Genomic DNA, 25,907 nt, shown 5'->3' with positions numbered 1-25,907 from the left:
GGTGTCATGACTTTTCCAGCAACCCAGTACTACCAATGCAGGTTCCAGACAGCACACCCCACCAACTCAGCAGATCCGGGGGGGGGGGGGAAGGGTCTGTGTTATACAGGAAGTCCTCACATGACCTTAATGCATAATAGAAGTGTGATACCAGGGAGTTGGGCGGTAGCGCAGCAGGTTAAGCGCACATGGCGCAAAGTGCAAGGACCGGCGTAAGGATCCCGGTTTGAGCCCCTGGCTTCCCACCTGCAGGATGAGTCACTTCACAAGCAGTGGAGAAGGTCTGCAGGTGTCTATCTTTCTCTCCCCCTCTCTGTCTTCCCCTCCTCTCTCCATTTCTCCCTGTTCTATCCAACAATGATGACAACAATAATAACTACTACAATAAAAAACAAGGGCACCAAAAGGGAATAAATAAGTGTGAAAACCATTGATATGACTCCTCCCCCCATTTTTATTGCAATAGAACTCAAGTAATACAGGTTTTAAGTGTACAACTTTATGAATCTGTTCGAACAGCTGTAGCCCAGGCTGTGGCACTCTGGACAAAGCATCAGGTAATCAGACATGAGGTCTTGGGTTCAGACATTGCCACTGCTGTGCCAGACTGATGCTGGTTTCCTCCTCCACAACTAAGCCTCCACAGCCAACACGTCACTGTTCCCACTGAGGCAGGTATATAGCTGGCTAGCTGGGGGAGATAATAATTAAAAATGGAAAAGGAGAAAATATTTTTCCAGGCCTACCCTTAAATCCCACTCCCTACCTTCCTACCCCTCCCCAAGACCTGTGAGTAGGATGTCTGTCATAATCCTTGGAGTATTTTAGGGCTTCTAGAGGCTCAGGTGCCACCGCTACAGAGGACATGAGCCCACATACCTGCTATTCTCTGTCACAGCTACTGGGGACACTCATTTGTTGTGTGTGGATTGCTGGAGTCCAGGCACACTCCAGATGAAATTGGCCAATTTAAGCTACAAATGAAAAGACAAATGAGATGGAAATTGCAGGGAACAAGCCTACTTCTCATCAGTAGGTATCAGTCTTGACATGCTGAGCTACGCAGCCTATTGAGGCCTTTCCCTGCAGTGGAGGTTGGAAGGGCTTCCCCAGCACTGGGGAATGCTGGCTTTTGCAGACCAGCCAGGCAGGGGAGTAGTCCAAGAGGCTTTGAGAACCAGACTGGAGAGGAGGTGGGTATGCTGGGCCCAGAGGAGGGGAAAGGCAGGTACAGAAACAGAGTGATTCCATTATTCCAGAAAGCATGATTCCATTATTCCAGAAAGAAAACCTTTAGACTCTGTATGTGCCAGCCCCCAGGCTAGATTTTCAGAGCTGTGATGGAGGCCATGCCCTGTCTTTAAGCCCCATCCCCTTCCCAGGAAAGGAAGAGCAGGGAAAGGAAATGATGGTGACAGATAACAGAGGCTGAGAGAGGGAAATGTCTGTATGAAAGCAGGAGCAGTAACTGGCTGGAGATGAGGAGCTAAGCGGAGGTGCTGGAGGGCTGCACAGCCAGGAAGGTGGAGTGAGAGCCCCAGGCCAGGCCAAGGTCAGGGGTGGATTGGAGCAGTAGGTACAACACCAGGAGGAACAGGGCCTGCCTGTCACCCTGCACCTAGAAAGGACCAGAGGACAGCTTGGGAGAGGAACACCCACAAGTGCCATCCTCTGAAGGCCCTGGCTAATTGATGCTTGGAGAAGCAGCCAGGAATAGCTCCATCTGGGGGAGAGGTCACCAGTCTAGTGAGTGGGGTGAAGCAGTAAGCAAACATGAGCACTTCAGCCCCCATGCTGTGAAGAGGAGCCAAAGACCCAGGATTCTCAGTCCCTGGGCTGTGCTTTGCCTGGGGGGAGCTGCAGAGAGGAGGGGGAATGCAAATTTGTTTGCTTATGGACCTCAGCTAAGCACAATCTTCGTAATAATAATAATAGCAAACACTTATAGAGCACTTATCAGGAGCCAGGCTGTTGTGAGCACTTAACATGGATTAACTCATTTGCATAGGAAAGCTAGCTAGCTAATACAGCACAGAGCCAAACACCAGTGACTTCTGAACTCCTTTCACACACACACACACACACACACACACACACACACACACACACACACACACACACGCACGCACTTATAAACTCTGACCACTGCAGGAGCTCTGAGCCAACCTGGCCTCCCTTGAAGGACCATGAAGCAAAAGCCCTGGCAAATGTGTTTGGACATAGTTCCAGGAGCAATTGAATGAGTCCAGATCCTGGAGCACCAATCTGTACCTACTGCTCCAATCTGGCTCACTCACTCTCCCTCCTCAGCCTCTGAGATACGGTGTTCCATGCCAGTCCCTAGTCAGGTGCTCAGAGAAAGAGAGAGACTCAGGGGACAGTCCTGAAAGTGGGTGACTGGCCCTCCCTCTGGGGACCGCTCTCTGCCCACCACCAGAGCCAGAACCACATGTGCTGCCTCACCATTGTGGAGGTTGCTAAGCCTGACTGTCACCAGGGAAGCAGTTTCCATGGTGACTGAAGTACACTAGACCCTTGACATTCTCAAGCGATACATCATAGCCCTTCATGAATCCGCAGATTATAGACTGTCTTATCATTTATCCATCTCACACAATGAAGTCTGACTTTATTGGAATGAGGATGGCTAATGAAGACAAAGTCACCTACCCCTCAGTTCACCAGGAAGGGTTGCTGAATCAGTCTTGCATTTGCAAGTCAGCATTGTACGCGGTTTTGTGTCAGGTAGGGGTGGCTGGGACAGCAGAAATCATTTTCTTGTATTCTTTTTTTTTATATTTTTTAAATTTATTTTCCCTTTTGTTGTCCTTGTTGTTTTTATTGTTGTTGTAGTTATTATTGTTGTTGCTACTGATGTCATTGTTGTTGGATAGGACAGAGAGAAATGGAGTGAGGAGGAGAAGGCAGAGAGGAGGAGAGAAAGATAGACACCTGCAGACCTGCTTCACCACTTGTGAAGCAACTCCCCTGCAGGTGGGGAACCAGGGGCTCGAACCAGGATCCTTATGCCGGCCTTGCGCTTCGTGCCACTTGCGCTTAACCCACTGTGCTACCACCCGACTCCCTTCTTGTATTCTTGATGATGCCAGGTGTCTGCTGCATTTTCAGACATTGGGGAGCAAGGAAGGACTTCAGATAAACAAGACAAACTGACCCCATCTGAGTACAAAGCCATTAATGAAAGAACAGAGACATTTCAAAAGTGCAAGGGAGGACAAGGGAGAGGTGACCAAAGTGAATCAGTGCAGTTAGCATAATCGTGGAGGTCGAGTAGCTACTTGACTTAACAAAGAAAGGGAAACCTAGAGAGCCCAGAGAGGGAATTACTGATTTAGACCCACATTGGAGCTCAAAAATGATGACATCAGAGCATGATTCCTCTCCCCTTGTATCATAAGACTATCCTTGCTTTGCCCTGGTAGCATTCTAGAGAGAACTTTATTCCCAGAATGAACTTCCACTGGCTTGGGGGGGATGTGGGTACAAATATGGGTTGAGGTGGGGCAAGATCTTTAAAATTGGTGGTGCAGTTGATAAGAGTTTGCAAGCCAAATGGGGAAGCCCTAAACTTTTCTTCCTATGTTGGTTATAGGAATGCTGGTAGCTAGGGAAAATGGAGACATTTGGGGGACTCCCCTGAAAAGTCTCCTGGTGAGAGACTTTTCAAGCTCTATCCCATCACACAAAGCTTTCAGTCCAGTCCACTTTCAAATGCTGGGCTTGTAGGTATGAGAATGACCAAAGTTTTAAGGGTAGTATCTAATATACAAAGGTATGCACTCAAACCACATGGTTTATTATATTTATTTTAAACATATAGCAGAAAGTGTTCATATCAACTAGTCTGTTTGCCTGTCTGTCTTCTGCTAATGTAATTACAAGGACCACAGTGAAGTTTAAGCAAGGGGACTCAGCAGGTGTAAGAAAATTGGCAAAGCAGCTATTTTGCTGACCCAGGTGTAAGCTACTTGGGGCCAACAACCAGCTCAGTCAGTTAGAGATACGCAAGGATTATTGTGCCTGGCCACAACTATAACTTGCTGGATAACAGCTGTGGATTTTATTTGCGCTTATTGGACAGAGGACAGAATGGGCCAATTGGATGTCTCCAGTAGATATCTGATTTCCAACCCAACATTAATGCCAACATTAAATGTCTTATCAATGTCTTATGTCTATTTACTGAATCATAAATATTTGTGAATACTCAAAAAAAAAAGGGCACAAGCCCAATAAACAGAAGCTGGAAGGAAAAAATAATTCTGTGCAGGGAGTTAAAGGAAATGTAAAACCACAACAACTGATATCCTCAGAGAGAGAAGAAAGGACTGTATGTCCACCAAAAAAGAAGAAAGCTTAAAAAAAAAAAAGATTGAGGGGCCAGGTGGTGGCATAGCTGGTTGAGAGCACATGTTACAATGCACGAGGACCCGGGTTCAAGCCTCTAGTGCTGCCTCTTTACTCTCACTTTCTCTGTCTCTAGAAAATAAATTATTTGAAAGAGTGATTATTTTGGGGACAGAGAAAGAGAGGGGGAAGGAGAGAGAACCCAGGCTGCCCTTTGGTACCCATGGTGCTGAGAATCAAAGCTGGGACCTCGTGTATGCAAGTCCTGTGCTTTAGGCACTGAGTGACTTTTCTGGCAGCCTTCTAAAATAATTGAGATGTTGTTCACATACTATAACACCCACCCTTTCACTCTTTGTTTGTTTGCTTGTTTTTAATATCTCTTTATGTATTAGCAAGAGAGAGAGAGAGCCAGAGCATCCCTCTGACATATACAGTACCAGAGATCAGACTCTATACCTCATGCTGCATATTCACCCTTTTGAAGTCAACAGTTTGGTAGTTTGTGTGCAGAACTGTACAACCATCACCACTATCTAATTGTGGACTATTTTCATCTTGCCAAACAGAAGCCATATCCCCTTAAGTAGTCAGTCCCCACTCCCCACCTCCCTACCCCCAGCCATTGGCAACCACCCATCTACTTTCTGTCTCTGTAGATCTGCCCAGTCTGGGTATTTCATAAGTGGAATCAGCCAGTGTGAGGCCTTTTGTGTTTAGTTTCTTTCACTTAGAATGTTTTCCAGATTCATTCATCTTCCATGTGTATCAGTACATCATTCCTTTTTATGGCAGATATATGACACTGTGAAGATAGTTCATATTTTATTTATCCATATATTAAGTGATAAAAAGTTGGTGAATTTGTTTTTTAAGTAAATGCAAGGGGCCAAGCAGTGGTGCACCTCGCCAGACACGTTAAAAGTGCACAAGAAGGTCCTGGAGCATGATGGCAGAGGAGAACCTAGTGGGGGTTGTATTGTTATGTGGGAATGTAATGCATGTACAAACTGTTGTACTTCACTGTCGACTGTAAACCATTAATCCCCCACTAAATAAATTTAAAAAAAAGAAATTTATTCCTGGAAGGAACTTACTATCACATGGCCAAGTATTTTTACCTTGTAGATTACAATTCAAAGACCTATTGGTACTGTTGACCAATGACCTTGGACAAGCCATTTTCCTACTCTGAATCTCAGTTTCTCCCTTTCCTTCCTTCCTTCCTTCCTTCCTTCCTTCCTTCCTTCTTTCCTTCCTTCCTTCCTTCCTTCCTTTTTTCCAGAGGCAGAAAGGCAGAGATATAGTGAAAGGGACCACAGCACCAGTTTCCTTGAACCTGGCTCATGCAGCTAGCAAAATAGCATACTTTGTTTTTTGTATATATTGTTTTATCTTTATTCATTTATTGAATAGAGGCAGCCTGAAATTGAGAGGAAGGGGGAGATAGGGAGAGAGACAGAGAGACACCTGCATCACTGCTTCACCACTTGTGAAGCTTTTCCCCTGAAGGTGGGGACTGAGGCCTTGAACCTGGGTCCTTATATTTTTTTCTTTTTTTTTTAAATTTCTTTATTGGGGAATTAATGTTTTGCATTCAACAGTAAATACAATAGTTTGTACATGCATAACATTCCCCAGTTTCCCATTTAACAATACAATCCCCACTATGTCATTTATCATCCTTCATGGACCTGTATTCTCCCCACCCACCCACCCCAGAGTCTTTTACTTTGGTGCAATATGCCAATTCCATTTCAGGTTCTACTTGTGTTTTCGTTTCTGATCTTGTTTTTCAACTTCTGCCTGAGAGTGAGATCATCCCATATTCATCCTTCTGTTTCTGACTTATTTCACTCAACATGATTTTTTTCAAGGTCCATCCAAGATCGGCTGAAAACGGTAAAGTCACCATTTTTTACAGCTGAGTAGTATTCCATTGTGTATATATACCACAACTTGCTCAGCCACTCATCTGTTGTTGGACACCTGGGTTGCTTCCAGGTTTTGGGTATTACAAATTGTGCTGCCAAGAACATATGTGTACACAGATCTTTTTGGATTCCTTAGGCTATATGTTGGGTGCCTTAGGCTATATCCCCAGGAGAGGAATTGCAGGGTCATAGGGTAGGTCCATTTGTAGCCTTCGGAGAGTTCTCCAGACTGTTCTCCAGAGAGGTTTGGGTCCTTATAACACATGCGCTCAACCAGGTGCACCACCACCTGGCCCCAACAGTGCACTTCCTGAGTGGGCTATTCACCAGTAAGGCTCTATTTCTCGCCCTAAAAACACAAGGAAGTAAAATGACCACTGGTCCAGCTCCAGTGTTCTGAGGTTCTGCAACAGCCCAGGAAGCTAAGGACCAACCAGGTAGCTTAGGTGCCCAGGCATAGAACTAGAGAGGGGTGGAAGTGAAGCAGGTTTTATCTCCCAGCCAGTTTCCATTTGTGGAGCAGCTTGCAAAACGGACACAGGTGCAGCTCATTCTCCCAGAGGCAGATGCTGGCCCAGGACAGCAGGTGTGGGCTCAACTGCCTACATGTGAGTCACCTGCTTAGTAGCTACTTCTGTCAGCTAGTTCCCGGGGCTCCACCCCCAGACCTGCAGAATCCTGGGCTGTGGGCCAGGTATTTGCATGCTAACCAGCACTGCAAGTGGTTCTAGAGAATATGTGTATAAATGTGTGTGTGTGTGGGGGGGGGATTCCAGATGGGCGGTTCAGTCCTCATAATGTAAATAGCTCCCATTTATCCAGTACCTACTCCACGTGGGGCACTTTTTGACATCTCTAATCTTTACAACAACCAGCCTGCAAAGTAGGTATTATTACTCTAATTGTATGGAGGAGAAAGCTGAGACCCAGAGCAATTAACTTGCCAAGCATCACACAGGTAACAAGACAAAGATCCTGCGTTTAAACTCTGGTCCTTCTTCCTGCATCCACTGCACCACCCAGCCTCCATGAGGGGCCTGCAGCTTGCCTGCCTTCAGTGCTTGGGTGGAACTGGGAAGGCCAGCAGAGGAGCAGCCATGGTGGAGGGGGGGAGGAGGAGGAGCCAGGGTCCCCCCTCCCCCCTTCTCTGGCAGGCTTCAGGCTGCTGCTAGGCACTGTTTTGACTGGGTGGTGAAGAGTCCACAACCTCTATCTCTTCTCTTTCCCAGCTTCCTATTGTCTTACTAATTAAAGACACTAGGAATAAGTTCCCCCTGCTGTGTGCTGCTGGCGGGGTACCAACTTCCTCATAGGGGAGGCAGCCACAGGCACCTGGTGCCACATGGGGAGACACCTGGGCACTAAGAGGGCAGCTGGGCACAGGAGTGGACAGAAAGGACACAGCTCATTGTCAGGAAAGGTGGCCATGGTAATTCTGTGTGTGTACAGGGAAATGTACCATTTTGACCACTTGAGGTTGTATAATTTAAGGGCATTAAGCATGTTTCACATCTCTGTGCTACCATCACCTCTCACCAAAATGAGATTTTATATATATATATATATATATATATATATATATATATATATATATATATATATGAAGGAGAAAGAGCCAGAGCTTCACTCTGCACCTGTGACACCAAGTGACAGGACTCAGGACCTCTTGCTTTCATCTTTGCAAGGCTCCCTCTCTGCTGTCCACCCCCTAGGGCTATGAGTTTTTGTGTGACTTCTCGATTTATATATTGCAATCTTATTGACTGTCATCTTTGCTATATGTTGGATCCCCATAACTTGTTTAGAACTGGAAGTTTGGGGCAGGGGTTGATAGCACAGTGGTTATGCAAGCTGACTCTCATGTTTGAGGCCATGAAGTCCCAGGTTCAATACCCTGCACCACCATAAGCCAAAGCTAAGCAGTGCTCTGATAAAAAAAAGAATTAAAAATAAATAAATAAATAAATAACTGGAAGTTTGTACCCTTGGTATTGAATTCTTTTTTGTTTGATGCTTTCTTTTCTTTTTTTTAATAAGAAAAAGGCCCAAGCATCACCCTGCTCTAACACATGTGGTATCAGCAATGAGATCTGGCACCTCATGTATGTGACTCCTGTGCTCTCCAGCTAAGCCACCTCCTCAGTCAGATGTTTGTCTGTTTGTTTGTTTGTTTTTAACCAGGCAGTGCTCAGCTTTGGCTTATGATGGTGCAAGAGGTTCAATCTGGAATTTTGGAACCTCTGGCATAGAAGTCTTTTTGCTAACTAGCAGGCTGTCTCTCAACTGTGCTAGTCACCTATTTTTTTTAATTTAACCTCATGTATCAATATTCAGAATATCTTTTTATATTTATAAAAAGGAAACATAGACAAAACCATAAGATAAGAGGGGTACAACTCCACACCACCAGAACTCTGTATCCCATCCCCTCCCCTGAGAGCTTTCCTATTCTTTAACCCACTGGGAGTATGGACCCAAAGTGGGATGCAGAAGGTGGAAGGTCTGGCTTCTGTAACTGCTTCCCCGCTGAACATGGGCATTGACAGGTCGATCCATACTCCCAGCCTGTCTCTCTCTTTCCCTAGTGGGGCAGGGCTCTAGGGAAGCAGAGCTCCAGGACACATTGGTGGGGTTGTCTGTCCAGGGAAGTCTGGTTGGCATCAGGCTAGCATCTGGAATCTGGTGGATGAAAAGAGAGTTAGCATACAAAGCCAAACAAATGTTTGACCAATCATGAAACTAAAGGCTGAAGTAGTGCAAATGAAGAATTAAGGGGTCCTCCATTTTGTAGATAGCTAGTAGGCATATTTTAGTTAAATTCCAAAGGGCCTGTGGCTATACTAGTTTTTTGTTTTGTGTGTGTGTGTGTGTGTGTGTGTGTGTGTGTGTGTGTGTGTGTGTGTGTGTGTTTTCCCTGAGCCTGAAATCTGATATGCAGGTGGATCCACGTTATTGTCTGGGAAGATGATGTCATGGCTGGAAAAAGGACCAGAAAGCTGGATCAGGGAAGAGAGTAGCTCCCTAATATGGGAAAGGGTTATAAATATTGTTGACTGTAAACCCCATTGATTTGATGTGATCTGGGGCCTATATTCAGCTTAGAAGCCTATGTGACCTCTGCATCCCTGTAGATCTGAGCTCACATTCTGTGGTCATGAGTAGGAACATTCCAAGCTGCCCCAATATGACCCATCTTCCTCAGGTGTAGCATAGAGTATGCTGTCCATCCTCCCTTCAGAATAGGGAACATTCTCTACCGTTGTTGATCCAAGTTGAGGGCAAGGTCCTATGGGGGGCCCACAGAGGGGTCTATTTTGTTTTTCCTGATAGAGATGACCTGTAACAATGGAAAGAGGGATTTATTTGAGGTCTAGGCCCATCATGTCTGTTTGGGAATCTCAAGACTCCCCAGATAGGGCCCCAGCTGATGGGGTGGCCTGATAGTGACTAAAGAGTCATCATTAAAGTATGCCAGTCTCTTGCTCTTATTCAGCTTTTGCAGTCCTTGCTTTGATAAGGTTAGCTTTGGAGTGAGTGAGAGAACTGTAATAGAAAGTAGGTGACGAGGGTATCTAAGTAGACACTGTTTCTTTATGAACTTTATACTGACTCACTGCAGACTATTGTGTATTTTTGCTTTAAGGTATATATTTTGCCCTAATTTATGGATACATGTGAACATATGCTCTATCTCATGGGACCTGGTCTATATCTAGGTTTTGGGACTTTCTTAGAAAGTGAACCACTTGGAATGGAATTATAGACTCTATGAAAGAAAAGGTCTCACCTGAGTAATGAGGCTGAAAGGTTGACATTCCATGCCTGACATCTCTGGACACAGTCTGAAGTGAAGCATGCTGAGGTGGTACTGGTTGCATTGATTAGGTTGGGATTGGGAGATGCAATATCATTTGGTATGAATTGAGAAGCATTCAGGAAAGTGAGCCCCACCCTAGAGGTTCCAGGACTGGAGGAAATATAGGCTCCATAGAGAAAGCGGGAGGTTCCTGCTGTCTTAGGGTTTAAGAAGGCAATAGTTATTGCTATAATCATATTATTTGGCAGTTGGGTTAACTTTGAAAAATCCCCTTTCTGTATCATATACAACATCACTGTAAGTTATGTCCTTTGTCATTATTTGTATATAGATATGCCACCGGTTGCTTCTGTTCTCTCTGGTCTAAGCTTTTAAAGAGTCAACATATCAAAGACTCAGCCTATGTATTAAAAAGACTCAGTCTGTCCTTTAAAAAGTTTGAGATACTCAATCAACTTTTCCCCTCTCAATTAATGACTACAAATTAATAGGAGTGTACATAAACACCATTCCCACCACCAAAAGACTGTGTCCCATCCCATCCTCCCCCATCCACCCCGTGAAGCTGAACATCCACCCTCACACTCAACCCAGGGTCTTTACTTTGGTGCCCTACTCCAAAGTTACCTAATTCTTAAGCTGGAAGAAGGAGGGTCTAAGGGAGACTGAGAGTTCTCATTTGTCCCTGCACCTATTCTCCCCCTGTCCCTGCACCTCAGCTAGAATCACTCAGTCCCCTTTTTCTTTTTAATAATTTTATAACATTTTATTTATTATGTATTTATTTTGGAGACAGAAATTGAGATGGATGGGGTGATAGGTAGACAGAGAGAGACACCTGCAGCCCTGTTTCATCATTCATGAAGCTTCCTCCCTGCAGGTGGGAACCAGGGACTTGAACCTGAGTCCTTGTGTACTGTAATGTGTGCACTCAACTGAGTGTACCACTGCCTGGCCCTTTCAGTCCCCTTTCTAGCCCCCCCCCAAGAAGTTCCCCAGCTGCCCTGTCACATACTGATAGTATGCCCTTTAGGGTGCCTTCTGTGGTAACACCAGAGAGCTCCCTCCACAGACCCTTTCCCTGGCTCTTCCCTCCACCTGATAGCCAGCAGCCACATGGTTTCCTGGGACTGAGGGGCTTGGGGCACTGGGGACTTGCCCTAAAACTGGGAAATGGGGGCAAATTTCGCCCCTACTCTGCCTCTTCATTGTATAGTTGTCAATCCACAAGTCCCCTCCTCTAGGAAGCCTTCCTAGACACTTTACCCCAGTTAGTTTTTCTTTGATCCAGCTTTTGAAGGACTAGAATCAAACTGCCAGCTGGGCAGAGCTCTCTCTCTGGAGCCTCTGGGGGGAGAATCCAGGCTATCCAGGTGGTGGAGGGGACTACTTCCTGTAGGACTGCAGTCCCTATTTACTTGTTGACTGTCACCTCCCAAAGGCCTCTCTCCTCAGTCTGTGCTTGGCCCCTTGTAGCTCAGAACCACTAGGAAAGCCAATCCTGGCAGGCCTGCTATCTCCCCTCCACTCCAACTGGAGAGAGACATGCCATAGATCATTCCAGACACCCTTCCTGATGGAGCATCCATGACCTTAATTACCTCTGCACCTGCCCCTTCACCATGGAACAGAACAGACTCACCAAGTTCCGGGGTTGGTACATGAACATGCCTGGGGTGGGGAATGCCCTGCTTTCCATGTTCCTTCAAAGTCCTGATCAGTGTCTGGCATCTTATTTACTTCCGGGTTATTATCCATGCACTGCCTACACCTAGCTGCAGCTCCATGAGACAAGGTGTGTAGTGCTCATTGCAAAGTCCCCAGCTCTCAAAGTGCTCAGCAGACATCAAGTCATAGGTGTGGGGGAATGAATGAATGTGAGAATGACTAGGTGCTGAGTGGAAATAGGAACCTCTAGCAAGTTCAAGGGGACTTCCCAGAGCCCAGCCCTCAGCAGGGCAGGTGGCAGGTGGCAGGTGGTCAGGCAGGGAGACCCCCTTGGGCTAAAATGTCTTCTCCTAGCAGTTGCTGCCCAGCGACTTCCCTGCTCTCTCTTCCACCCCAGACCCTCAGGATTCAGTTTCTCCTGGCCACTGCGCCCCCACCCCCCACCCCCCCCACCCCCGCAAGGGCAGAAGCCAGAGGCTGGGTGGGAGGTGCAGGACCCATCCAGGAGGAGGCAGGACTGCCTTGGCTCAGCAGGGTTCAAAGCCAATCCACATGAGACTTCAAACAATTAATTTCCCCAATCTGCAAAACGATCAGCTTCTGAGGGAAAACAATTAGCCCACTGCAAATTGTAATTGTCATCTCACTCCTGATTTTAATTTGAACTAATGAGAGCTAAGTGATTCCTGCTCCCTCCCCCTCCTGCTGCCCCGTGGCCCTGGGCCCTCACCTGCCAGCAGGCATTTAACACTTGGCTGCCCAGTTTGCACCAGGGGTTGCTGGCACCGGGCAAGGCTGAGCAGGGCAGGCAGCAGCGGAAGGGAGGGAAGCTGAGAGTGCCTGGAGTCCACAGGGGAGCTGCCTGTTTACAAGGCTCCCAGGCAATCAACATTTTATTGAATAGAATTGACTACCAGCTCACTCCTCTGTCACAGCCAGTTACCTCCACTGCACAATCTCTGGGGACCCAGCTTCTGGGAACATCTGCTGCTTTCCCTGGGTCCTGGAGAGAGCCTTTGCATGTTCTTGCTCTTCCTGCCCACCCCAGTGCCCTCATGTGGGTAGGCTGTGTTTCTGCACATTCTCACTGGGAAAGGGTGAGAGGGTCTGCCACCTGCCAATTGTAGGGATTTGTATGGAGTCATCTCCTTGGACCACTAAGCACACACTCAGCCCCCCCTCCCCACCCCCCAGTTGAAAGAAGACCTGAGAGCTGAAATCCTTGCTCAAGGTCACAGGAGAGTCGAGGCTGAGCAGCCACATGCACCCAGGCTGCGATGCTCACTGTGCTTATGTGGGGGACACACTCTCCCACTCAGCCCTGGTTTACTCCAGCATCACACCTGCATCCTCACAGGTGCAGAAACGCCAGGTCCTTCACTTTTGCCACACTCCTCTCCCCATCACCTTTCCCCATGTAGGCTGGTTTATTCATTCATTTATTCATTCATTCTTAAAATTCATTCATTCATCACTGCAGCTGTGTGCTGAGCTATGCTAGGTGCCAAGATACTGGGGCCTGTGAGACCAGCCCTGCCCCCAAGGACCTTGGGGTCTCCTGGCTGTCAGTGAGATAGTCTGGGTCTTTGGTGACAACTGACTGGAAATCCTGAGTGGCAGCTGGAAAGGCCTCTCTGGAAACTTCCCTGCCAGGCTGCAGAGGGGCCTGAGCTCCCCCACTTTGGAGTCACTGCCCCCCAACGAGTCAGGCTCAGAGTCAGAGCCCTGAGTTCCAGCCTTGACTTGGCTGCTGACTGCACTAGTGCCTTTGCCTGGTTCCTCCAGCTCCTGGCCTTGGGCCTGGCCACCACTGTGATTCTGACAAAACCTCCTCACATGCTCCCAGTGGCTGTGTGTCTGGTGGAAGGACCCCAGGCCAAACAGGAGCCCCAAGTCCTCATTCTTCTTGCATAAAACAGGGGCATTGGTGACAGACTGGCTGATTGCTAGAGCAAGGCCACTTGTGCAGGGGTTTTACAAACCAGCAGATGAGCAGACTTCCTGTTTTTAAATAAAACCTACAGTGGGACCAGAGAGATAGCACACCAGTAGTGCTTGTGCCTTGACAAACATGGTGCCTGGGTTTTAGTCCCAGCACCACAGGGGAGACCCATAGCATGGGGGGAGCTCTAATATTGTGAGGTCTCTCCCCTTCTCTGTTTCTTGCTTTGAAAGTCAAATTGGAGCCAGCAAAGTTATGCATGCGCAAGGCCCTGACTCTGCAAGAAGAAAAAAATAAGCCTGCAGTCCTACAAAATAGAAGCTTGGTGGTGGTGACAATGCTGGGCTTCTCACTGAGGTTGCATAAGGTCCCAGTGTGGCCCCTCACCCATGCCAGCCCAGTCTTTGTCACCCTGGGATGTCAGGACCCTCACTTTGGGTCACCTCTGCAGCCTGCCTCTCATGACTCAGGTGAGGAAACTGAGGCCCAGACATATTAAGTCCCTCAGATTAATTCAGAGCTCTGGTGTCAACTCACCCTTTAGTTCATAGTTGGGGGAAGCAAGGTCTACAAAGGGCTCATACCCCAGATTCTTAAAGGGCCCTGATGAAGGCTAAGTGGGCAGCTGCCAGATGCTAAGGCAGGGGCGCTCCTCAAAAGAAGTAGATGGCATTGGTAATATGGTTTAAATTAGCGTAGCCAGACTGTTAGCATTTTAAATTGTGATGGGGCCTGGGAAGTGGCACAGTAGACAAAGTGTTGGACTTTCGGGCATGAGGGCCTTGGTTTGATCCCTGTCACCAAATGTGCTTGAGTGATGCCCTGGTTCTCTTTCCTTCTTTCATTAATAAATACAGAAATACAAATGTGATCAGCACAACAAACTTAGCAATGAGTTGTTTTGCAGGCTTTCCCCATATTTGATCTTCAAAAGCTAGGGTGTACCTGCATGGCCAGGTTTGGACCCACTACAATTCAAATGACACATACAGGAACACTACCTTCAGCCACTGTCCTGCCATTCCATGCTGCTGAATCATTGAGTGACTCAGCACAAAACACAGAGCTGTACCTGGATTCTACCACCCCTGATTTCCTGCAGTCTTGTTGGGGAGTTCTTCATCCCCTCTGTCACCTGCCCGCCTTCCCATAGGCCTTTCTCTGTCCCCCTCTCTCCCTCCTTAGCTCAGTTGTGGACAAGGCATTGTTGTCAGACAGGAGACCTCCCAAGAGAGGTGAGACAAAGGTGAGAAATGTCCTTCATTTACATTCAGGCTCCAGCTGGCTTTGGGGGGGACAGGGAGGTAGAGACTCTGTTGATTGGCACTTCTATCAAAACATCTCATTTGGAAATGTCATAGTGGCTTCTGATAAGTCGTCAGCCACCTGCTGGCTGCTGGCATGGGGGAAGCAGTGCTGCAGTGTCCATTGTTTGGTGTTTTGTTTATTCAGCATGACACACACCTCTCTTGAAGGAAGGAAACTGTTAACCCTGCTACAAAGGACTTATTTCTCCCTCACTGTTCCTTTCCTGCAGTCCACACTAGGGGCACTCCCACTCCCCTCCAGCCAGAGCCCAGCAACCTCCCTTGGAAGGAAGGGAAGTGACTGCTCTGGGGGGTGCAGGGCCCAGCTAAGAATCAGGGTGCTGGGTTCCATATATATCTCAGTCCTGAAGAGGCCCGGGCAATAGACACTTCAGCCTTCTGCGCATTGTGGTACCTTCAGGGTGTGGCTGTTGGCCTCCCCCACCCTTGCCAGCTGCCTCTCTAGCCCCACCAGCACTCAGGAATCAAGCTTGCTATTCCAATTCCTGTGTTCTTCTCAATAGGAGCCTTAGAAAGAAGCCTTCCATAGGCCAGGCAGTAGCAGAGCTGGTTAAGCACACGTGGCGCAAAGCACAAAGACTGGCCTAAGGATCCCGGTTCGAACCCTCAGCTCCCCACCTGCAGGGAAGTCGCTTCACAGGCAGTGAAACAGGTCTGCAGGTGTCTATCTTTCTCTCCCTCTCTCTGTCTTCCCCTCCTCTCTCAGTTTCTCTCTGTCCTATCCAACAATGACGACAACAACAATAATAGTAACAACACCAATAAACAACAAGGGCAACAAAAGGGAAAAAATGGCCTCCAGGAGTAGTGGATTTGTAGTGCAGGCACTTAGCTCCAGTGATAACCCTGGAGGCAAAAACAAAGAAAAATGAAAAGAAAGGAACCTTCCCTAAAAACTAAGGAGAAGCACAGCACACATGCCAGAAGTATGGAAAAACATCCAGAGGTGGCTTGTTTGTTTGTTTGTCTCCAGGGTTACTGCTGGGGCATGGTGCCAGCACTATGAATCCACAGCTCCTGCAGCCATCTTTGCCTTTTTTTTTCTATTTTATTTGACAGAACAGAGAGGAATTGGGAGAAAAGATAGACACCTGTGGGCCTGCTTCACCACTCATGAAATGTCCCCTCATAGGTGGAGACCGGGGGGTTGAACCAGGGTGATATGTGTGCTCACCCAGGTGCACCACCACCTGCCCCATGTTTTTGGTTGTGATATATATTGGGGGTGGGGGGCAGAGAGAGAGAGAGACCATAGCACCAAAGCTTCCTTCAGTGTGGTGGTGACTGGGCTTGAACCTGGGTCGTACACATGGCAAAGCAAGGCACTACCCAAGCAACCTATTTAGCTAGCCTAGATTCCTAAGAATAAAAAATCACTTTGGTCCCTGATGAAATGGCCTGGCTCCCCTCAACAACTCAGACTGCAGCCCCCTCTCCTTGTACTCTTGTGTCTGGATCCTTCCTCTTTGCTCCCCAGGAAGGGCTTTCTCTTCCCCTCCCCAAAATTTCTCCACACTCTTCTGGGCTCCCACTTTGACCAAATAGTGCAGAGACCAGATGAGGTAGAGTGGCAGCAGGGTGGGGGTGGGGGGACCCTTGGTTATTACATGGCTATGCAGAGGGCCCTCCCTCATCAGTAGTTGGGGCAGGGTGCCCACCTCAGGGACCCAGTGTGATTCCCTCTGTTCCCCATCCCTGAGGAAAGGCTAGCTATCACCATTCTGGTGATTCCACCAACCTCCATCCCTTCTCTATTGTCGTTGCCTTTATATGTTTCTGGAAGAGGAGATCTCTCTCGGTCTCTTCCTCTCTCTCTCTCACATACACACACACACACACACACACACACACACACACGTACATGCTTGTTTGCTTGCTGTGATGCAGAGATAACCTCGTGTAAAGGAAGAAAAGAGGGCACAAGGGGATTGCATAATGGTTCTACAAAAAGACTTTCCTGAGAGTTGGGTGGTAGCATAGCGGGTTGAGCATAGGTTGCGCAAAGCGCAAGGACCAGCGTAAGGGTCCTGGTTTAAGACCCTGGCTCCCCACTTGCAGGGGTTTCGCTTCACAGGCGGTGAAGCAGGTCTGTAGGTGTCTATCTTTCTCTCCCCCTCTCTGTCTCCCCCTCCTCTCTTCATTTCTCTCTGTCTTATCCTGTTGTTTTCGATGGGTTAGGTTGTTTTCGCCGGGTTGGCTTCACGGGCGGGTAACAGACGACCAGGGACTCATGGTTGAGCTGTAGGCAGTATCTCTTTATTCATGCAGGACGCAGCACAATCTAAGACGAGCTAAATTAAACTCAAAGTACAGTACTGTAAAACTCACAATGCTGTCTTTATATATACTTGCCAAGTAAGGTGGAAACAGGATGTGACATAGAGAGGGTGGAGAGAAAAGTGACTGGTGAAAATCAGAGTGTGACAAAGAGGGGGCAGAGCAGGCAAGAATCCTATCACTGAACCACAAATGCCCTGGAGGGAGGGTGGAACTTGTTAACAGTGGTTATGTAAATAGAATGAAGTGGTTATGTAAATAGAATAGTGTTAAGCAGGGGGGATTTAAACCAAATGAAACAGAAGGGGTCTCATGCATACCAACATTATCCAACAACGACAACAACAATAATAACTACAACAATAAAACAATAATGGCAACAAAAGGGAATAAATAAATAAACATTTTTTTAAAAAAAGACTTTCCTGCCTGAGGCTCTGAGGTCCCAGGTTCAGTCCCCACCACTGTAAGCCAGAGCTGAGCCTCTGGGGGGGGAAAAAGGAAGAAGAGAGGAAGGAGAAACTGAGTGAGTGAGATGACTCCAAACTGAGCTCCTGGCAGCCTCTTTCTGGCTCTGGACAGCCAAGTCACCTCCAAGCTGAGGACACTGCCTCACAGAGCAGCCCTGACACTGCCAGTGCCACTTCCTTCCTTCACTCTCCTGCATCCCTGCCATCTACCTGAGCAGGTGGGGGAGAGCCTTCTGACTCTGTGGCTTGACAGAGACAAGTGCAGAATGCCAATGGCACCCCTGTGCCAGCCTTCTGGATGTCGCCTGCTGGCATATCTGGTCTAGACACTCACTCTCATAAGACCCAAGCTGGCCATGTGGGTGGGAAGGGTATCTTGCCACCCATAGGAACCTTACTAAGGAAGACCCCTCTGCCAGCCCACACTCTCTGTGCCCCGAACCTGTGCAGACCCCATACAAGGCCATCAGCCTGGGTACCCCGAGAGACTCAGTCCAGGTATGTGGACGGTGTGGGGAGGATGGGTTCACTTCACAGCTCCTGCTGAACTAGAGGAGGTGCCCTGGGAACAAGAGGAAGGAAGGGAGGAGGGTGTTGCACAGGAGCAGACAATTGAGCTGGCACTCAGGATAATTAAGAGCTCCCTGAGCAGAGAATGGAAGGACCTTCCAGAACAGAAGGTTCAAAGACCTAAAAGCACAAAAAAGAAGAGGCAGTTCCCTGGAGAGGCAGGGAGGAGGGGAGGGGAGGGGAGGAGGGCAGGGCTGGAGTGGGGGAGCAGCTCCCAGAGCTTCCAAGGGGTCTGCTCTAGATAAAGTGGTGACAGGAGTGGAGGCTGCAACCCCAGGTGGCAATTTTGGAGTATCAAGAAGGAGCACTGAGAGAGGCCTCATGAGGAAAAGGGGCCCCCAGCCAAACAGGAAGGATTGGGAGCCTCTGGTCCATGTTGCAGATATGGCCCCTGACTGACATTGCATCTGACTGATCAAGAAGGGATTATAAGCAAAAACTGAATTTAAGCAGGTTGAGCAGTGGCAAAGCACCAGACTTGCAAGCATGATGTCCCCAGTTCAATCCCTGGTAACACTTGTGCCAGAGTGATGCTCAGTCTCTCTCCCTCTCCCCTAAATAAATCTTTAAAAATATCAATAGGGGGGCTGGGCAGTAGCACAGCAGGTTAAGTGCACATGGTGTGAAGTACACAGACTGGCATAAAGATCCCGGTTCAAGCCCCGGCTCCCTACCTGCAGAGAGGTTGCTTCACAAGCAGTGAAGCAGATCTGCAGGTGTCTACCTTTCTCTCCCCATCTCTGTCTTCCTTTCCTCTCTCAATTTCTGTCCTATCCAACAACAGCAATAACAATAATAATAAAAATAAAAACAACAAGGGCAACAGAAATGGGAAAAAATGGTCTCCAGGAGCAGTGGATTCATAGTGTAGGCACCAAGCCCCAGCAGTAACCCTGAAGGAAAGAAAAATATATCAATAATAAAACCCCACATCTGACCAAATAGCCATTCCTTTGGGAATACCCTGCTCTTACAATAGTGCCCTCAGTGGGTGAGATACCGTGTCCCTCCCTGACTGGTTGGGAAGAAGTCTGTGTGCTTCTACCAGATTCCTGTCAGCACAGCCTCTGCCATCCACAATATAAACCTTTTGGGATCAGCCCATCTTGAACATGACATTCAGGGCTGGAGAAATATCTTACTGGGTAGGACAGGTGCCTTGCCATGTTTTGCAGTCCATGTCCAAACTCCAACACCATAGGGGATTGCCATAGCATCAGAGGAAGCTCTGTGACATCTCTGTCCCTCCCTCTATCTCTGTATTTAAGTGAAAATAAAAAATGGCTCCCAGGAAGATTAAAATTGAGCATGTGTGAGGGCCCAGATCTGAAAAAGTTTTAAAAAATTAATAAAAAATGGAAAGAAACACTCACAGTGGTTAAGCAATTTATTCAAGGTCACACAGCTAGTAAGAGACGCACTGAGCATCAGGGTTTGAATCCAGGTCTCCTGTATGTAGAGGTTTTGTTCTTCCCACTTTTCTGTGCAGATCATTTGGTTCCCAGCTTCCTGGACCTGATCTCCGTGTAGTCCTTGGGGTTCTGGAGGAATTTATATGACAGAGACCTGCCTTCATCATTAGAAGGCTGTCAGGGCTGACAAGGAACCGCAGATATGGAGCTGTCACAAGGGGAAGAATGAGCTTATGGGAAGACACTCCATCACCGCCTGGGGATTAAAGAGGCAGCTTGGCACAGCCTGAGGATGAACTCATCTCACTGTCATCATCTCACTCTAGCTTCCTTGAGCCCAGCCTGAGCATCTCCTCAAGCAAGGGGAAGCCAGGCCCCCAAGTCTGCATAGGGTTCTGAAAGATGAAGTTCTCTTTGTAGGCAGGAGCCAACCCTTCACCCTCAGGAATAGAGTTATGCTGCTTCCTCACATAGGGGTGTGGGGGGTTGGTCATCACAGACCCTCCTGAGAATCTGAGATACTATGGACCTTCTCTCGAGGAAAATACCTGTCCTTGGCTTGCTCCTGAGAAAGTGCAGGAAATGTGACACAATTCTGGCCTCTACTTCTCAGGAGTGTACCTGAGAAGGCTGAAGCCACAGACCACAAGCCTATGACTTCTGTAAGCCACTAAAGGTGCCCCAAGCACTGTGAGGGTGAGGGAGTGTGGCCCTTATCAGGCTTTGAGCCTCATGGCCCCCCTTGGGGAAGGGCTGTGGACACAGTTGAGTCCTTCTCACCCTCAGCCACTTCTGGAAGCAACTAGAGGGAAACATTTTTTTTTAGTTTTTATTTATTGGATGGGAACAGAGAGAAATTGAGAGAAGAGGGGAAGATAGGGAGAGAGACAGAGAGGCACCTGCAGTCCTGCTTCACCACTTTTGAAGCTTTCTCCCTGCAGGTGGGGACCAGGGACTTGAACCTACATCCTTACACACTCTAATGTGTGCATTTAACCAGGTGCGCCACTGCCTGGCCCCCAAGAAACATGTTTTATAAAAGATAGATTTATTTATTTATTTATTTATTTATGGGAGAGAGAAAAACAGAACCAGAGCATCACTCTGGCATGTTTAATGCCAGGGATCAAACTCAGGACCTCATGCTTTCGAGTCTAACACTTTATCCACTGTGCCACCTCCCAGGTCACCTCATGTTCTTAATAGAGATACCTCATCACTTGTTTAAACTTGACATTCGGGGAGGCTGGGTGGTGGCACACCTGGTTAAGCACATATATCACCATGCTCAAGGACCCATGTTCAAGCCCCATTTCCCCATCTGCAGGGGGAACACTTCATGAACAGTGAAGCAGGTCTGCAGGTGTTCCCTCCTCTCCTCCATTCTCAATTTCTCTTTGTCCTGTCAAATAAAAATAGAAAGAAAAACAATGAGAAAAATGGCCACCAAGATTGGTGGGTTTGTAGTGCAGACACTGAACCCTGGCTATAACCTTGTGGAGGAAAAAAGAAAGAAAAGAAAAGAAAAGAAAAGAGAAGAGAAGAAAAGAAAAGAAAGGAAAAGAAAAGAAAAGAAAAGGGAGTCAGGCTGTAGTGCAGCGGGTTAAGCGCAGGTGGCACTAAGCACAAGGACCTGCATAAGGATCCTGGTTCAAGCCCTCGCTCCCCACCTGCAGGGGTGTCGCTTCACAAGCGGTGAAACAGGTCTGCAGGTGTCTATCTTTCTCTCCCTCTCTCTGTCTTCCCCCTCCCCTCTTCATTTCTCTCTGTCCTATCCAACAACAATGACAACAATAATAACTACACCAATAAAAAAAAAAAAGGGCAACAAAAGGGGATAAATAAATAAAAATAAATACAAAAAATAATAAATAAATAAATAAAAAAGAAAAGAAAAGAAACGACATTCAGTATGTAGTGATTCCCAAAGATCAAGCTGGTTGTGTGAGGAACATAGAACTGGGGGTGAGTGGGTATTGGACATTGAGCAAAGGCAGCTGGCACCTGGATTCATCCAGTCTACTCTACCACTTCTGGGGGGAAAGGGGAGGAATGCAGGTGCCTAGGGCAGCACCTGAGATGGGGCATCCATCCAGCTGGAAGAAACCGAACCTGGCAGCACCAGAAGCTTGGGGGATCCTTGGGGTGCTGCTGGGAGGCAGCAGACCAAGTTTGGAGGTCCCAGGAGAGAAGCACTGGAGAACTATCAGTTACAGTTCTGTTAATTATTATTACTTTTATCATTATTATAGAGGAGAATGTCCCCCCAGTTAATTCCTTAGAAAAAATGGTGGTGAAAATGAGCTGGCACTACCCAGGCCTTGTGCCCAGGAGAGTGAGTGTTGGCAAGATACAGCGTCCACACCCACTCCCCCAACCTGGCTCACCTAGATGGGTACAGCGCCTCAGTGCCTGCCAACTCCGCACCATGACATGGGTGCACACATAGGGCAGACACATATACACACAGTCTGACATGCTAACAGTCACATGCACACATGCCAACATATATTGACATATGGTCACATGTTCATGCATGCAATCCAACAGAGGTGGTCCAGAGCCCCTTACTCACTCTTCCCTTCTCTCCCTGGGAGAAAGCTGGTCTAACAAGGCAGAGTTGTGCCAGGGTCCAGGGGAGACCCCTGCTTTCCTGTCCTGGGTTTTTCTGACAAGTGCTTCTGCACACATCATTCTGTAGGCTCCCCTACAGTGGGAAGTCGGTGTGGTGGTTGTGAGTGAGACTTTGAAGACCACTTGGTGCTGAATTTGGTGATGGCTACCGAGTGCACTAGCTGTGTGACCTGGAGTAAGTTACTGACATTCTCTGAGCCTTAATTTCCCCTTCAGTGTCTACAGCACTGCTACTATCATAGGGTTACCATGTGGATTAAATAAGAAAAGGCTTTATGAAAGACTCAACCCATAGTTATTTTTATTATTGTTGATTTAATAATGATCGACAAGACTGTAGGATAAGAGGGGTACAATTACACAATTACACACAATTCCCACCACCAATATCCCATCCTCTCTATTGGAGGCTATCTTATTCTTTATCCCCCTGGGAGTATGGACCCAGGATCATTATGGGGTGCAGAAGGTAGGAGTTCTGGCTTCTGTAATTGCTTCTCTGCTGCACATGGGCATTGACAGATCAATTCGTAACCCTAGCCTGTTTCTGTCTTTCCCTACTGGGGCAGGACTCTGGGGGAGGTGAGGTTCCAGGTCACATTGGTGAGGTCATCTGCCCAGAGAAGTTAGGTTGGCAACATGGTAGCATCTGCAACTTAGTGGATGAAAAGCATTAAAATATAAAGCAGAAAAAATTGTTTAATAATCTGGAATTTAAAGGTAAGAATACAGCAGATGAGATTTGGGGTCTCTATTTTGGAAAAAGCTAGGAAGTCTATTTTAGGTATATTCCAGGGCAGTTTATTTTTCAGTTTGGTTCAAATCTCTGTGTGTGTGTCACTAGAGAAAGAACTGAGGACCTAAAGCTTGTGTGATACTAAGTAACTTCTCAAGCCCACTTTTTATGAGGGAGGAGGGAGCAAGCCCACAGCACCACTGCACCATGTAGAGAGCTCCCTGCTGCTGTCCAAGGTGCTGCCATGTATTGTGGAGGTTCAAACCCAAGGCCTCACACACGGAGGGTGTGCATTCTACCAGGGAAGCTAGTTCCTGGCTGCAGGCTAAATCCATAGTAAGCATTCAATAAATAGTACCTATTAAGTTCAATACATATATCCTTTTTTCTTATTATTATTATTTTTTTACCAGAGCACAGCTCAGCTCTGGCTTATGGTGGTATGGGGGATTAAACCTGGGACTTTGCTAGCCCCAGGCATGAAAGTCTGCTTGCATAACCATTATGCTATCTACCCCAGCCCCATATATCCTTTTCTTTTTTTTTTTTTTTGTAATTTCTAAAAGATTGATTTATGTTATGAGAGACCAGAATATAGCTCTGTTGTACATAGTACCAGGCATCAGTGGCCTCAACTTTGCAAGTCCTGTGCTTATGCCCTATCTCATGGGACCTGGTCTATATCTAGGTTTTGAGGCTTTGTTAGCAAGTGAAGCACCCAAAATGGAATTAAGGAGTCCTGTGAGAAAGGAAAGGTCTCACCCGAGTAATGAGGCTGAAGGGTTGACATTCCACACCTGACATCTCTGGACACAGTTTGAAGTGAAATATGTCAAGGTGGTACTGGTTGCATTGATTAGGTTGGGATCAGCAGATGCAATATCAGTTAGTATGAATTTAGAGAAGCATGCAGGAAAGTGAGCCCCACCCAAGAAGTTCCAGGGCTGGGGAAAATATGGGTTTTATAGAGGAAGTGGGAGATTCTTGATGTCTTAGGGTTTAATGAGGCAATAGAAGGGGTCAGGTGGTAGCACAGTGGGTTAAGCGCACATGGCATGAAGCACAAGGACTAGCGATAGGGATCCTGGTTTGAGCTCCCCACCTGCAGGGGAGTCGTTTCACAAGCAGTGAAGCAGGTCTACAGGTGTCTATCTTTCCTCCCTTTCTGTCTTCCCCTCCTCTCTTGATTTCTCTGTCCTATCCAACAATAACAACAGCAATAACAACAACAACAAGGGCAATAAAAATGGGGGAGGAAGAAGGCAATAGATAGTTATTGCTATAATCTAATTATTTGGCAGTTGGGTTAACTAAAAATCCCATTGTTAGGATTTGCTGTATCATACACGACCTCTCCATAATTTATGTAAAACAGATATTCTTACCCCAATTTACAGATGAGAAGAAATGGCTCCAGAAGATGCCCCATACCCATGTAACCTGTTCCTTCCTGTCCAACAATGACAACTCCTCTAGGGAGCAGGTGATGGTGCATCTGGTTAAGCACACACACTGTAGTGCACTAGCACCCAGGTTCAAACCCCTGGTCCCCACCTGCAGGGGGAAAGCTTCATGAGTGGTGAAGCAGGGCTGCAGGTGTCTCTCTCCCTCTCTCTCCCTTCCTTCTCATTTCTCTTTGTCTCTATACAAAGAAAATAATAAATAAAAATTTTCTAATGATGAATCCTCTATAGGTTTGGTAGAAATCCAACTTCTGTATTTACTTTGTAAATATAGTGTGATCATTAATTCCTAGTATAGTAATTATATATATATATATGTACATATATATATGGTGTGTTTATCTGTACATGTATTTCCACTATATTTTCTAAAATATAGTAATATATGGGTGTGTGTGTATATATTATATAGTTACATACTAATAGTTTTGACATGTATAAATATATAAGATATAAGTATATATATGTAATATATATATATATAATAGGATCCTTAAGATTTCTTGCCCATTACTGACTCTGTAACCTTGCATAAGAGATTTTTCTTTAATATTTATTTACTGGATAGAGACAGAGAACCTGAGATGGAAGGAGAGAGCACAGAGGAGAGACAACAGCAGCAGTGTATCACTGCTTGTAAAGTTTAGTAGGTCAGGACTGGGGGCTTGAATAGGTCCTTGTGCATGGTAACATGTGCACTCAACCAATTGCATCACCACCTGGCCCTACATTAGAGGTTTAACTTCTTTTTGCTTCAGGTTCCTCATCTGTACACTGAGGGTGATATACTGGTGCTGCTATAAAGATTAAAAGAAATATTGAGAGAGCTAGGGAAGTAGCTCAGCTTGTTAGAATACAGAAGTAGCATGCCTGAGGTCCTAGAGACCACAGGTTCAATCCCCAACACCGCTTCGTGCATGAGCTGAGCAGTGCTCTGATTTCTCCTCTCCCCACAGCAGTTCCCTTTCCCTTTCTCTCTCTCTCTCTCTCTCTCTCTCTCTCTCTCTCTCTCTCCCTCCCTCCCTCTTTCTCTCTCTCTCTCTCTCCTCTCTCTCTCTCTCTCTCTCATTCATTCATTTGTTAACTTATTTTGGATAGATACAGAGTGAAATTGAGAGGGACTAGGGAGCTAGAGAGGGAGAGAGCACTTCTTTACCACTTGTGAAGCTTCTTCCTGCAGGTAGGAACCAAGTGTCCTCTCTCTTCTCTCTCCTTTCTCCCTTCTCCTCCCATACTCTCATATCGCCCTCTCTCTCCACTCCTTCTTAATAAGTCTCTAAAAAGAGAA

The 25,907-nt window shown here is 47.0% G+C and overlaps 1 protein-coding gene across 4 annotated transcripts in view; it reads left to right on the top strand.

The window, feature by feature from the left end:
- LRRN2 (leucine rich repeat neuronal 2) overlaps positions 1–25,907 on the top strand; it is an 85,943-nt gene that overhangs the window by 22,304 nt on the left and 37,732 nt on the right. The window lies entirely within an intron of this gene.

The sequence above is a fragment of the Erinaceus europaeus genome, chromosome 19, assembly GCF_950295315.1.
Source record: "Erinaceus europaeus chromosome 19, mEriEur2.1, whole genome shotgun sequence".
Taxonomy (NCBI): Eukaryota; Metazoa; Chordata; class Mammalia; order Eulipotyphla; family Erinaceidae; genus Erinaceus; species Erinaceus europaeus.
The sequence above is the reverse complement of the archived record's forward strand: the minus strand, read 5'-3'. Positions and strand labels throughout refer to the sequence as shown.